General features: G+C 40.3%; 1 protein-coding gene and 1 long non-coding RNA gene across 6 annotated transcripts in view; one reads left to right on the top strand and one right to left on the bottom strand.

Annotated features, from left to right (window-relative positions):
* The window catches only part of SRGAP2 (SLIT-ROBO Rho GTPase activating protein 2), a 244,242-nt gene that overhangs the window by 5,500 nt on the left and 223,129 nt on the right, over window positions 1-15,613 (top strand). The gene's annotated exons all lie outside the window — the stretch shown is intronic.
* Window positions 11,411-13,542, bottom strand: LOC306642270. Its single transcript, XR_013758461.1, has 2 exons — window positions 12,263-13,542; window positions 11,411-12,225 (listed from the first exon to the last, which is right to left on the bottom strand). It is a non-coding gene; the product is annotated as an uncharacterized lncRNA (long non-coding RNA).

Genomic DNA, 15,613 nt, shown 5'->3' with positions numbered 1-15,613 from the left:
TTCGTTCCTGCTGACTTGGGCTGGTTAGTAAGCCTGCATGTTGTATTCACTCCCAAAGCACCAGTTGTTAAATGATAAGAAATGAATCTAGAAATGAAACTTGAGTTCTAAGTTCATCTAGTAGTAACAAAAGACATTTTGTGCCTGTCATTTCACCCTTTTGGACATCAGTTTCCTTTTCTGCAAAATGAACAGATAAACTGTCTAAGTGTTGGTTGGCTACTGTTGTTCTGTATGTCCCTGCCCAGAGTCCTGGGTCTGCTGTTCATTTGGGATAGTTTGACTCAAGTGGTCTCTAAATAGACTGCATGGGACTTTCTATCCTGTGTTTTTTGCCTCCTCTGAAATCACCTGCTTTCATGTGCCACGAAAAACTCCTGAGACTATAGCCCCAATGCCACCCCAGTGTGGTTTAATGAGGGGTGCTCATATCCTTGGTCAGCCAACCATGTAGCTGCCTTCTTAAAAACCATTGTTTCTGGTTTGTGGGTGTTCAGATTCCTTTGAAAGTTCATGCCTCTTAATGTCAGACTGGAAAGCACTAATATTCTGAGTCTTTTCACATAGCTTTTCCAGTTTACAAGACACTTTCATATACATTAATCTCTGAATATTCTTGACAGCCCTGGTCAGATTCATGGTCATAGTATGGTGCCTTTGGCCTCTATCCTGTTAGCTTCTTTGCTGGTATTTATCAAAAGGTGATGAGGGCAGGGCATGGTACCAGAGATGCTAGGCTAGGTGGTATTTGGGTGAATTCACATCACTGCCTATAAGTCCTAGGTATTGTCCTTCCTTATTCAAGATCCTTTTTGCTTTACCTACTCCATACCTTGAGTTTTTGCATTCTCCTAGAAAGCCTGAGACCAAGAGTTAATGAGAAGATTCCAGGAGGAATAGTCTCTATGGCACTGTGTGCTAAGCAGTCAGCTTCTCCTTTTTGAAAAGATTAGAGGTCTTCTCTCTCTCTCTCTCTCTCTCTCAGTGTCTTAGAATAGTGTGTATCATGAAACTGAGAGGTGAATTTTTGTAATTTCCATGTGGAGCATTTTGATAGAAAAAGCACAGGCCTTTGCCTGGAACATTTTAACCCTTTCAGAACCCTTTGGGAGGTGGAGATGAAATTTCAAACTCTAGTCATGTTGTGTGTGCACATGTGCTTGGAAATGCTGATTGCTGGTATTTAACAAGCTTGTTCCCCAGGGGAGGTCTGAGCAGTTCCTCACTCATGCCAGCAAAGGTCTTCTCCTGAAGCTTCTTTCCTCCCAGCCCCTGCCTTCCATTCCCCATGGGAGCTTTAAATATAATCAGTTTATGAAAAGCTGCAGTAAAACATCTTGGAATCCCCAAGCAGTTGCTATCATCTTCCTGCGAGATGGCTGAGGGCTCTTTTTCCCTTGTGCAGGGAACATAGAGATTCTGTAGTGAGGTGAACTCCTACAAGAAAATGAAGCTCCTGGAAAAATAAAAGCACTGCATCTCAGAGTTGCAAGATCCCAGAGAAGGGGGTAGGCTAGGATCCAGGGCATGCTGTGGGCTGTGCAAAGCAGCAATGGTTGGAAACCGTGTTCAGGGTAATTCTTAGCTTTGCCAGTGTCCAGTGTTCTTTGGGAAATGGGAACAGAAATTTCCTTTGGAGAAGGGTAGTTATGGCCTCATCTGTCTTGTGCCATACAGGTCAAAAGCTTGGACAAGCTCTGATCATTTCTCTGCTATCAAGTTCACAGACTGTGACCTGGCCCAATCAGTGGGTCTGTCCCCCTTTAATATCAAGTGGTGTTCAGGTTCTGCCTCTTAAACTCCTGCTGTCCACTCCTGATAAACTGAGCTGTCCAGAGTCTCCTGTAGAATTCTCCTTTCAGATAAAGGGTTTCTTCCTGGGCATTATGCTTCCCTCACACACGCTAGATCTCTGAGGACTGAGTTAGGAAAATGCTGTCAGAATTAAGGGAAAAGTAATCAATGTGTAGGTTTCTACTAGCAATAAAATTCAAGAGTACCATTTTAACCTGGTGTCAGAATTGACCTTTAAGGGAATCTGTGGAAGTTACCTCTGCAGAGGTTTGGTTTAAAATTAAGTAATGATAACACTTAAAAATTGTTTTAAAAATTACAAAGTAACACCTTTTATGATAATGTATAGAACTCACATTTCTCTCTTTTTCTTTTAATTGTGGTAAGATACACATAAGATTTACCATGTTAACTACACTGAAGTGTACAGTTCAGGAACATTATTGTGCAACCATTATCACCATCCAGAGAACTCTTATCTTGCAAAATGGAAACTGTACCCACTAAATAAGAACTCCCCTTCTCCTGCCGTCACTCCCTGGCAACCTCCATTCTACTTTCTGAGGTAGTTCCAGATAAAGAGAATCATATATTTGTCCTTTTGTGGCTGGGTTATTCTGTTTAATATGACGTCCTCAGGGCTCACTGATATTGTTGCTATGTCAGAATTTTTTCCTTTTGAAGACTGAATAATATTCTGTTTTATGTATATATCACATTTTGTTTATCAGATCTTTTGCTGATGGACACTTGAGTTGCTTCCAGTACTTATTCATACTGTTGGTATGAACACAGGTATATTTCTATTTTTCAAAAATGTCCTTTAGGGCTAGGGTTGTACCTCAGTGGTAGAGTGCTTGCCTAGAGTGTGTGAGGCACTGGGTTTGATTCTTAGCACTGCATATAAATAAAAAAAAAAAATTTTTTTAAATATCCTCTATACTAACATTTTATGAGCCTATATATGTATATTTCTGTATAACCACTTATCCTGATAAATATTTTAGAGTTTTTAGTATATGCATTTATATTTTTATATTACAAATGTCTATTTATGTTCATAATATGAGCATTTGTATTATTAATAATAAAGTTATGCCTTTTAATAATTACATGGGTTACTAAACTCTTATTGTATTTTCGGTAACTTTATTATGTTTAATAAACTATACATGTTTAAGGATACAATTTGATACTCTTTGAAGTACAGTATACATCTAGGAAACCATCACATCAAGATTAGTGAACATAACCATTATCCCTAAATGTTTCTTCATTATAATGTAGTTCTAATAAATGAGTACTACAGTAACCATGTACAGAAAAGACATTAGCTTAATGCTAAGGAACTAAAAGGGAGATATTACTAAGTTTAACAAAGTAATAAATAAATAATGATCCAAGCTACCCAGATTTGTTCCTGGAAAATTTGTTTTATCTTAATGAAAAAAGAGAGGCTCTCAGGGAAGTTCAGTTAATATTTGTGTCTCAGTCACTGCTGTTTTTAGGAGAGAGAGTACAGAATGGGAAAAACAAGACAGGGGGAAAAAAGGTCTTGGTCATGTTAGGAGCTGACATGTGACAGTATCTATCTTCCTATAGACCTTGCTTGAACTGGTCCCCAGGGCATCACACCTCTTTAGAAGGGTTACAAGTGAGCCAGATGCTAAGGGGAGGGTCTGGGGGCTCCCATGGGAGATCTTCCCAGAATGTTATAAATATGGTTTCTTTCCTCTAATAATTGATTCCCCCTTGCCTGCTGAATAGAGACCAACTTTCTCAGGTAGACACGAATGCCATCCTCAGTCTCTGGCAACCTGTCATTTCAACCACTTTTCTCATTTTATTTTAAGAGAACTGGAGGCCTCTCTGGACTATTTGCTATTCTTTCAACACATCCACTATTAGCTAGCGTTTTATTGTTTGTTTGGGGCTTACCACGTACTAGACATTATCCTAAGTACTTTATCAAGATTATTTTATAATCCTTACAGGAGAAATATAGTACCGCTATGGCATTTTGCTGATGAAGCAAGTGAGGTGTAGGACATTCAGTAACTTGCTGGTGTCTGCCCCTGGTGGAGATAGAACAGGAATTAGAACCTTGACAGTCACCAGAGTCCGAGTTCTGAGTGCTGCTCACAGAATGCCCCTTTTTCCCTGCCCAGTCCCAAGTCTTTACCTAAAGAAATTCCAGCTATCCTGGGATACCTTCCTTGATCACTGTGCTCAGAAATGACCCTTCTCTTTATTTTACCTATACATTGTTTTCTAGGGCTGGGGAGATAGCTCAGTTGGCAGAGTGCTTGCCTTGCGAGCACAAGGCCCTGGGTTTGATCCCCAGCACCACACACACACACACAAAACAAAAACAAAAAACATACATTGTTTTCCTTCCTTTCTTATTTCCTTCCTTCTTTCTTCTTCTTTTTTTTTGGGTACTGGGGATTGAACCCAGGGGCATTCAACCACTGAGTCACATCCCCAGACATTTTTATATTTTAGAGACAGAGTCTCGCTGAGTTGCTTAGGGTCTAAGTTGCTGAGACTGACTTTGAACTCATGATCCTCCTGCCTCAGCCTCACCACCACGCCCAAATGTTTTTTGTTTTTTTTTTTTAATAGATCTCATAGGGCATTGATCTCTTACTGCCTTATGTTTGGAATATTTGTATTTCAGTATTCTCTCTTTCATGATGCCTCTGGTAGGAATGTTTTGAGGTGTAGTACAGTGCAGAGAATACAGATGTTAGAACCAGTCCTGACTTGGAGTCTTGTCAGTATTATCTCCTTGCTCTTTGACTTTGCTCAAATCATAAAATTTATCTTCCAAACATCCTTTTCTGTGACATGAAGATAACAAGACTTACCTTGCTATTTATTGCAAATGTATCTAAAATACTGGCTTAGTGTATGACAAATATTAAATGCAAAATAAATAGCTTATAAGGTCCCTTCACATGGGAAACAGTTCCAGAATATTATTGTAGCCCAAATGCTGACTCTCAGTAATTATGTATTGACTATAATAACAAATGAATAAATGAATGACCTAGAGATAACTATTTCTTTTGGAAATAGTTTCTTAATTTGATCTTGGACAGTATATCTTTGTACAGTATTGCTGAAATGGTTGAAAAACAAACACCTGTTATTCTGCTAAGGTCGCTGTATGATAGACTATTTATATCCATCATTTCCCATGTCCGCTGCTCATAGTTTAACCACCACAGAGCTGAACTGCCTCTGGTTCCCTTGCTATGCTGTGTTATGCCATGCTTCACGCTTTATTCATGCTGTGTACTCTCTTTGGGATGGGTCCTCTTCCTTGAACCTGGAAAATTTATTCATCCATTAAAGCCCAACTCAGATGCTGTCACCTCCTGAAAGTTCTCCCTGCTTTACTGCATATGCTGGCTGTCAGCACAGTGACCCCGCACAGCATACCCCAGCATCTCCCCTTGCTTTCTGCACATGGCCACCAATGTACCCACAGCATCTCTCTATGTCCTTGTGCACACTTGGTATTATTGCAGTCATTATGTTACATTGTAATTTCTTTGTTCACATCTCTTTGTTTATAACTCACTGAGCATCTTTGGGATAGAACTGTCTTTTATTCAATTTCATGTGTCCCGCTTCTACCACAGAGTAAGCACTAACATGTTTATAAACATTCAAATGAACTGTTTTCTGAGTTAAGGTTGGATGTGACAGGGCCATGCTGCCACACTTCTGCAGTTCTTCTATTTCAGAAAAGTAAGTCACTCCTTTGTTAATGTTACTTGAAAGTCAAACTAGATGAAACATCGCGACTGTCGTCATTATACAAGGGCAAGTGCAAACTATATAGCACCATCCATGGGGCATATTTCTCCTTATTTATTACCTCCCTGTCCTCTTTCGAATCACTGCCCTAGAGCTATACTTAATTTGATCAAATTTCTTCAATCACATCTCTTACCTTGGAAACCAGGAAAAATATTAACTTTGAAATTCCCAGGAGTTTAAAAGAGAAATAAAGCTTTCTTTGTAATTGAAGCAGAACACATTCTACACTTATCCAGGATTTATTCCCCATTTTTAACAGATATTCACAATCTAAATTGGAGAAAGTTTACATTGGTCTTGACCAGGAGTTAAAAACACTGTTGATTTGAACTGGGAGCTGTTGGAATGGGCTTGGTGAGAGATATTACCCGGCAGAAGCAGCTGTATGATCTATGGTGAATGGGGAGGAAAGGTCCAAGGGCATCCTCAGGAAAACTCTCCCCTCTGGTTTTTCAAGTCATTTGGTTTTTGGTAGCCCTGACCTTATTTACGACAGTGAATGAATAGTTCTGAAATTGAAATACACCTTCCCAGGGAGGAAAAATAGCTGGGAATTGTACCTTCTTCATTTTTGTGAGTTTCTTAGGATACCATAGGTTAGAGAGAAGGTAGTCTTTTTTTTTTTTTTTTTTTTAATTTATTTTTATTGTAAACAAATGGGATACATGTTGTTTCAGTTTGTACATGGAATAATAGCATACCATTTGCATATTCATATATTTACATAGAGTAATGATGTTTGATTCATTCCGTTATTTTTTTCTTAAAAAAAAAAAAAAAAAAAAATTGTTTTTTCCTTCTCGTACCAATCAGTGGATAGGTAACCTGAAAGGCATTGTGAAAGTTGGGACCTTGTCTTTGCTGTGTGAGTCTCGATCCTGTATTTAGAATCGTGGCAGTGTCTGAAAGCTCCCCCAGGAGATGACGACCTCACCACCAGCTGTGGGTGACTGGGTGGCCACAGCTCCACAGGAAGACAAAGCACAGAAAACAAAGGGAACCAAAAGCATGAGCTGGCCAAGAGGCGACGTGCCATGAGCTTTAAAAAATACATCCTGTTTCTGAAGAGATGGCAACAATTTCTCCAAACACTGAAATCCTTTAGAGATCTGTTCCTTTCTGTGTGTGTGTGTGTGTGTGTGTGTGTAGGGGCACACTGGGCCAGATCTTGGCAGATGAGTTAGCTGCTCTGTGGGAGGCATCTTGTCTGAGGTACTTATTCTGGAGCAATATTTCTTTTGGATCAATGGTACATTTTATAACAAATTGAACGACAGGATTCTATACAGGTAGAATGGTTCTAAGAGGAAGAGTGCAGGATTGGAAGGCAGAAAGTTTGCCTGCTAGTTTTGCTTTGATTATGATTTGGGGAATAACTCACCTAAGGTCTCAAAATTCCTAGTTTCCTCATCTATAAAATGAGGACAGTTCTTGGCGCTGATTAATGATGATGGCGCCCAACATTTATTGAGGGCTCCAGAGGCCTAAACTCTGTTTTAAGTGCTTTCCATATATTAGTTCATGAATTTCCTGCCAGCTCTATGAGGTAGCTGTTATTATCCCCATTTTACAAATGAAGCAAAATGAGGTTAAGCAACTTGTTCCGAAGCACACACAGTAAGTGATGCTCTTACCCAGGCTGATTGACTATATTTTGGCGAGGTACTAGGGATTGGACCTAGGGGCAGCTTACCACTGAGCTATATACCCAGTTCCCTAATTCTTTCTTTCTTTCTTTATTTGGTTTTTGTTTGTTTGTTTTTGTTTTGAGACAGGATCTTTCTAAATTGCTGAGGCTGGCCTTGAATTTGCCCTCCTCCTGCCTCAACCTCCTGAGTTGCTGGGATTATAGGAATATGCTGCCACACCTGACTTTTGTGAGGCTGAAATGAAAGAATTCACTTGAAAGCCTTTTAAAAACTGAAATGCTGTATGTTTAGTTGATTGTTGTCATTTCCTAGTATCTTAACACAAAAAAGAGTTCATACAGTCTTCTAAATGTCTTCCTAGTGATACCTGTTTGACCTACCCAAGCCTTGTTTTTCTCATCTGGGAAATTAGTGATTAAATTAGAAAATTTCTAATATCTTCTCAGCTTTCCTTGTTCATAATTCTTGCTTATTTAATATATGAAGGTGATGATGTTGTCCCTTGTAGGACACACTCGTTGGTACAAAAACTGTTTTATTCTTGGGATGACACTCTGTGTGGCTTCCACACACATGGAGAGGATGAACCCCAGGTGGTGGCAGAGCAGTTGAAGCGACATTTGGTTGGTTAGGTGTCATGATCTGGTAGAAGGATGTGCATCACAGAGAAATCGGAGGAATGGTTACGAGATGGGCCTGGAGGTGGGATTGTGACTTGATCACTAGGACAATGAATGCTTTAACCAGGATAAATACATTAAGCCTTGGATTTCTAGGAAGCTCAGAGAGTTCAAGTGAGAAAATGCCTGTGTCACTGGTTTGTGTGGTTTTCCTCACCCCTGTTGGAAAAAAAGGAATTTGTGTAATCCTTGGTATTAGAGACAGTTATGTCGTTGTGTTCAGAACTTGGATTTAAAAGGAAGCTTGAGTGATTGTCTCTAACGAAAATTAAAGAAATAAGGAAGTGGGAGGCAGGCTTTTAATCCCTGACATCTGGACGGGGGGAGGTGATGTAGATGTGGAACTTGTGTAGGGTTGACCTAGACATCTGGGCTGTGGGGAAGTGACTTCAGGCCCTACTAGGATGTAGGATGGCCTCTTGCCTCTTATGTCGCTCTTCATACATTAGGCCCTTTGTCAACTAAGGAATTTCTGTGAGAATTGTGATGGAGTATGCTGTAATACGGACTTGAAATGTTTTCATGTTTATGTTTGTTTTCTTTTCAGCTAATGAATAGGCTAAGTAACAGTCTGTTGTTTTAAAATGAGTACTATTAATAATAATGACAGCTCATATTTTTATCATTACAGCATTTGAAAAATATCATTCGCAGGGAGGGAGGGTTGTAGGGTAATGCAGGAATAGCTACCTAATCTTGGACAAGCCAGTCCACCTTTGGGATTCTCAACTTCTCAGCTGAATAGGGAAAAGATGGATTACTAGTTCTTTGCTTCATCATTTTGAGGACACATGACCAAAAAATGGTTAGCATAATGTGAATTGCCACATAGAGTCTTGATGTTGATTATTGTCCTGGGGAAAGGCTAGAAACCAGAGAACAGATATTACAGGTTTTTTTAAATGCATTGCTCCTAGTCCTGGTTTAAGGTTTCAGCTTTAAGTGACATTAATAGGCTTTGTGTTTTGGGCATCCTTGGAGCCAATTGTGCCGTATCGCTTGATCTCTCTTATTTATTCAGTGATTTGTGGTGATGTAAGTTATCTCAGCTCTTCGCTGTCAGCAATTTTAAACCAAACATCAGAGCATTTTGGATAGATGACATCTGTTACTTTGATTAATGAGGTTCTTGATCTGGCTATGTTAAGGCCAGTAACAACACAATTTTAAAACACCTGGTTCTCCTCCAGACTATAGTAGCACTCACACCACCAGGGCCTGGATCTGATTGTGCCACTTATTTCTTTCTAAGAGTGTGTGTGTGTGTGTGTCTGAGAGAGGGCGAGCAAACACTTGCTGGCTTGCTCTTTCTTCTGTTCTTTTGGCCACGGAGCAGGATTGCCAGTCCAGAAGTGCCAGCTTTTTTTGGATTCAGCAGCAAAAGAGTTCATCATTATCTAGGCAGAAACAGAAACCTCTCAAGTTATTAACCCACCCTTGCTTCATTTCTTCTCTTAGTCTTCCTATAAGAAAAGGCACCCTCGAGCACACACACCTCACACTCTTCCAAGACTTAATGTAAAACGATCTCATGTTTTTGAGAGCAGGAATTACTTGGGAGGGACACGGGTTCTGCAGGCTTAGTGGGCATGATGTGAAAGTACGGCTATTTGGCTGGTGGAGATTGCAGATAAGAGTGTGATATGTAATTGAGTAAGAATTTGAAAAATTAGCCGATAACATTAGAGAAGCAAAGCAACCGCTTGCGCTTTTTTATGCATGAAAACTATTTGGAGTAGGAGTGAGGAGCTAGCATTGTTTTTAGGGCGTGGGAACCCCCTCCCCACCCCATCAGCCAAATATGTTTGCCCAGACCAAGAGTGTAAGGTCTCTGAGTGATCTTGACAGATCATTTAGTACATTCTTCTGCCCCTGGGCAATTCTTTAGTCTAATCTTTTCAGGAAAAGAACTGTTGGCTAACCTTTAAAATCCTTTCCAAGGAGAGTGTAGCACAGCCTACCTTTCCGTCTTGTTCCAGTGACCCAAACTACCAGTGGTCAATTCTCTCATCTGCAGAACTTGAACTGGAATAAGAAGAGGCCTGATGAGTTAACTCATGTTTTCGTGCTGTTGCCACGCCCTCTGTACAGGCCTTTGCTGCATTTGCGTTCTTAGCAACTGGGGAAGGAAGGGTATTGATGAAACTCACAAGGCGTTGGCTCTTGGCTGCTGGGGTGTCCTTCCCAGTCCCCTCCCTTCCTCAGTTCCTCTGCTTTTGGGACACTTTGTATTGAACAAGAAGATCATGAGTGAATTTATTCTGGCACCCATTTATGTAGCACCTACTGTGTGCTTGGTACCGTGTTGGGTTGTGGGCATAGAGAGATTAAAAGACTTCTGTCGTCTATTAGAGGGATGAATAGATTGCACAGATTCAGTGATGGGACCACTGAACAGAGCTGTCAAAGCCCCTGTGGACAGGGGAATAGTCCGATGGTGAGGAATGCTGGTGAGGCTAGGTGATGGGGCAAAATGATGATTGCCACTTAGCACTTATAGAGCACACCTGTTGCCTTCCTATACTTTTTATCTCATTTGACCTCACAATAGTGCTATATGAGGGCAAAGTGATTTCAGGCCTTTGTTTTTTGTCTTTTTTGAAATATTTTACTTTGAGTTAATTATACATTTACACACAGCTGTCAGAAATAATACAGAGAGACTGTGCACATCCTTTAGTTTTTCCCAATGGTTAATGGCTTGCAGTACAATACAGTACAATATCACAACCAGAACAGGGACATTGACATTAATACAATCAAAATACTGAACCCTCATGTTGCTGTTTTATAGTCCTTTCTTTTTTACCCCCTCGACCTACCTCCTTGCCTTAATCCTTAGTCCATCAGTTATTGGCAACCACTGATCTGTTCTCCTTGTCATTTCAAGAATATTACACAAATATTATAAAAATGGAATCATAAGTATGTAGTCTTTTAGGATTGACTTTTTTTTTGCGTCACAAATCTCTGGAGATTCATGCAATGTTGTGTGAATTAGTAATACATTTCTTTTCATTGCTGAGAACTATCCTGTGTTTGACAATTTAACCTTTCACCTACTGAAGGGCACTTGGGTTGTTTCCAGTTTTTGGCTATTAGAGTAAAAATGATAGGAAGACTTGTGTACACATTTTGATATAAACAGGTGTTTTTTTAAAGAAGTAGAGAGTAGAATGTTTTTTATTAATGGAATTGCAGATTAGGTTGATAAAATGGCATAATATATATTCTGCTTTCATCTTGGAGTTTTCGGACAGATAAACCAAAGTAATACCTGGTAATGAACGTTACAAGCTATAATAAAATGTTAACAAATAGATGGGACAAAATGCCACAACATTGTGTTCTGTCCTTTATTGGAGGCTTACCCAGAGCAGTTCTTAAATTGCAGTCTAGAGCTAGCTTTTAAAGACTGTCTTTCTTTTTCTTATTTATTTGTTTAATTTTTTGGGGGGATACCAGGGATTGAACTCAGGGGCACTTGGCCACTGAGCCACATCCCCAGCCTATTTTGTATTTTATTTAGAGACAGGGTTTCACTGAGTAGCTTATCACCTCACTTTTGCTGGGGCTAACTTTGAACTTGTGTTCCTCCTGCCTCAGCCTCCTAAACAACTGGGTCTTTTTCTTATTTTTGATATATAGGTGTTCCTTATATGTTCTGGTTATTGATGATTATGGATGAAATAAATATCTTATCTTGGAGTTAGCTTATCTTTTCACTTTTTATTGAATTCTTTGATGTATAAGAAATTTCAAATTTAATATAATTAAATGTATCTAACTCTTTATTGTTTGGGCTCACTTAAAACATACACACACACCACTCTCCTATCCTGAAATCATATTTTCCTGTGTTTTCTTTTAAAAGTTTTGAAATATTATTTTTCATATATCTGTCTTAAATAAAGGAGAAGTTTATTTATGTATGTGGTATGAGTTAGGGATCTGATCTGACTTAATTTTATATTCCACATGGCTGTTTGTCCTACCTCCATTTATTTAGGGGTACATTTTTTCTATATTGATGGCGTTTTTTTTTGGTACTGGGGATTGAACCCAGGGGCATCTAACCATTGAGCCACATCCCCAGCCCTTTTTTATATTTTATTTAGAGACAGGCCTTGCTGAGATTAAGTGCCTTTCTAAGTTGCTGAGGCTGGCTTTGAACTCTTGATCCTCCTGCCTCAGCCTCCTGATTCACTGGGTTTATAGGTGTGTCCCACTGTCCCTAGCTCTCCTATTGATTTTTAATGTCTTCTTTGTCCCTGGCTTTCCTATTGATTTTTAATGTCATCTTTGTACATTTATCTAGTTTCTGCATATTTGTGGGCAAGAATTCTCTATTATGCTGAAGTGGTATTGCCTCTGGATGTGCATCAGGGGTTCCTAGTGAGGGAGGTGAAGTTTTTACCTCCCGAGATAGGTAGTACTAGGCTGTTACCATAGCCCCAGCCAGAACAGCTTTGCCATTATGTTTACTATATTTGACATCCACCTAAGATTTTATTTGAAGAATTCAAAGGAATTCTTATACTTCTTTTTTAAAGTTTAAAAACTACCATTTTAACAAATTATATTTCAAAAAGTTTTTCAGGGGTAGCCCAGGGTCTTCTTTCTTATCTTGAGTTGGACACAAAGGGTAGGAAGTTAGAACCTAGCAGTGAGAGGACAAAGCATTTTCAAAGTAAAATAAATACATTGTTTTGCGATTGTGGTTGATCCACACAGATCACCTGTGCCACCAGTAATTGTTAGGTAGTCTTTGTGAGCAGTTTAGGGCTGTCTAGAGTCCAGTCCTTATCCTCTATGACTACATCAGTGAAGAAAAACAGCCTACGTATATGAAAAGCAATTAAAAAAAAATTAACCCACAGCAATACAAGAAATGACATCAGCCTGGGGATGACTAAAAATGAGTTCTGTTGATAAGCACTTGAGGAATTCTGAGATGGGAGAGGTGTGGGCCAGAATGAATAAGACCTTGATTTATGGAGTAAGATTTGGCTAAGTCAAGAGTGGGAGGGAAGAACAGAGGCAGTGTGTCTTGCCTTAGTGGCGTTCCCACAGCCCCCTCCATGCTCACTGCTCCTGCATCACTTCCTACACCCTAATACAATGATGGTTTATCCACACTCCCCCAGCCGTCCTGTCCCTCTCCCAGACACACACTCCTACCAGAAAGCTCGTGAGTTCTTGGAGGGTGGGCAGTGGGCAGCCTTTCATTTCAGTGTTCCCAGCATCCGGCCCCATGTTTTCACGTGGTGGTGACCCAATAAATGGGTGCTGAGTGAGAGAATAGACTATGGCTGGAGCAGAGGAGTCATGGACAGAGGAGTAAGAATAGGTTGGGGAGTTTCAGATGCTCTTGAAGGTCAGCCAGTATCTGGCTCCATACTGGGGCAATGGAGAACAATGGAGGCAGTCTGCAGTGTGGGGAAGTCCTTTCAGAGGGACTCCCTGGCTGCTCTGGGCAGCCTGGCTGGGAAGGGTAAGGGAGGGTTGCCTCTGCCCACACAGGGTACATCAGTCTGTGCTGGGCCCTGCCCTGGGTGCTACAACTATGTTGTTAAAGAGTGATCAATTCCAGGGGCTGGGGAGATAGCTCAGTGGGTAGAGTACTTGTCTTGTAAGTAGGAGGCCCTGAGTTCGATTCCCCAGCACCCCCCCCCCAAAAAAAAAAAAAAGGGTTTAAAGAGTGATCAATTCCAGGCTGGGGTTGTGACTCAGTGGTAGAGCATTTGCCTAGCACATGTGAGGCACTGGGTTTGATCTCAGCACCACATAAAAATAAATAAAATAAAATAAAGGTATTGTGTCCATTTACAACTAAATATATATATATGTATATATATATATATATACACACACACATACACAAATACAACTAAATATATACATATGTATATGTATATACATACTCTTTTTCTTTTCTTTCTTTTTTATATATATGTATATATATATATATTTAAAAGAAAAAAAGTGTGATCAATTCCTAGAGCCACATATGGGGAAAGTGTGAGTCTCCATTTACTGAACAAGAAACTTGCATTCAGGCAGATGATCCGAGGTGACAGTGACTTGTAGTGGAGTGGAGATTGCAGCTCAGGTTTAGTTCCAAAGGCTACTTGTTCTTTTACCCTCACTACCATGTTGTGACCATACTATGTCAAGAGACACCACTAAGACAGGACAATGAGCTGCAGAGATAGGGGTGGGGACTAAGGGTGAGGTAAGAATCAGGAATGCCGGAGGTTTCTGGCTTGAGAGAAGGGAAGACCTACCGAGTGTGACAATGGCAGAAATCGGCATAGGGAATTTAGAAAGAGGTGCTGCGGTTGGTGAGAGAATGAGCATTATTTTTGGCATCCTAAGTTTGAGGTGACAGTTTCATTGAAGCAGGAATTTCATCAGGCAAGTGACAGTGTCATCCTTACCCCCTCCTCTCCGCCCCCTACTTCATTAAATCTATCATTTTCCTTTCTTCTAAATTGGGAACGTTGCAGAGAAACTGTGAAATAGACGACACCTCCTGTACATGCCAAATACCTGACCTCGTTTGCAGCGTCTTTACATTTCAGTTTGAGCAATGTTCCCCCTCGAAGGGAACTTCGTGTTTGTGTTCAGGAATAAATAGCATTTTCTCTCCCCATGCCCTGTAAGGAATGAGCACAGCTAAGCCAGGAGAGGAGACACTTGAGTTTGGAGCTGCCTTGCTCAAGAGTGGGCCCAAGGCTTCTTCCGAGGGTCAGCTGTGAATTGAAGACAAATCAAGTCAAGCCCTGCCACCACCCTCCACCGTCTGAGCTCTCATGGTTAAGAGCTGGATAAGGACCAAGTTATTTTAAAGGCATCTTGGGGAGTGTGGGAGAGGCCCTGTTTGGCGAAACATGACCGGGTGGTGCCAGTGTTGTGGCAGGGTGTGGAGGCAGGAGTGGCTAATCACCTTCATTTGAATAAATCTGGGATGGTGAGATGGTTCTTTGATAGAGGATTTGATTAGAGATTGTGACTTAAGTTTTGTTGAAAGAGGGGATCAGGCTAAAGCTATTTATAGGAAAATGTATTACAGGGTATTGGTAGTTGAACTTAATGTATTCATTCCTTCATCACCTCCAAAGCCTTTGAAATCTTAGTGTTATTTCTGTTTTGAGCCCAGTGGCCTGTGGTTATGTCTTATCCTATGCGTTGGACCCAAGGAGACTGTAGGAATTACTCTTCCTCTTTTCTTTCTCTTTTTTTCTTTTTCTTTTTCTTTTTTAGTAACAAAGATCACCCATGATTAGTGTGGGAATTCCAAGCCATAGTTTAGTAAACACAACCAAGCAAAACACACAACTGGAGGTTGGAAGGCTTGGAGTACCAGTTCCAAATCTGATCCTTGCCATCAACTGCATGGCCCTGAGCAAGTCCCTAACTCTCCTGGCCTCTGCTTCTTCAGATGTGAGATGAACATGTAACACCTCCAACTAGGGTTTGTTGTGTTGATGAAGTGGGATAATGCTTAAGCATCTGCTTCGAAAATTACATAGCCCAAATAAATATGAATTAAAATTTTATTTGCTGTGACAGGGGAAGGTGGACAGTTTCCTGGTGTGTGTTTTAATGGGACTTGACCTATATAACATTGAGTCAAGGATGTTTGTTAAAGTGAAT

Source organism: Sciurus vulgaris, assembly GCF_902686455.1.
Source record: "Sciurus vulgaris genome assembly, chromosome: 12".
NCBI lineage: Eukaryota > Metazoa > Chordata > Mammalia > Rodentia > Sciuridae > Sciurus > Sciurus vulgaris.
Note: the sequence above shows the minus strand (reverse complement) of the source record. Positions and strands in the feature narration are given on the sequence as shown.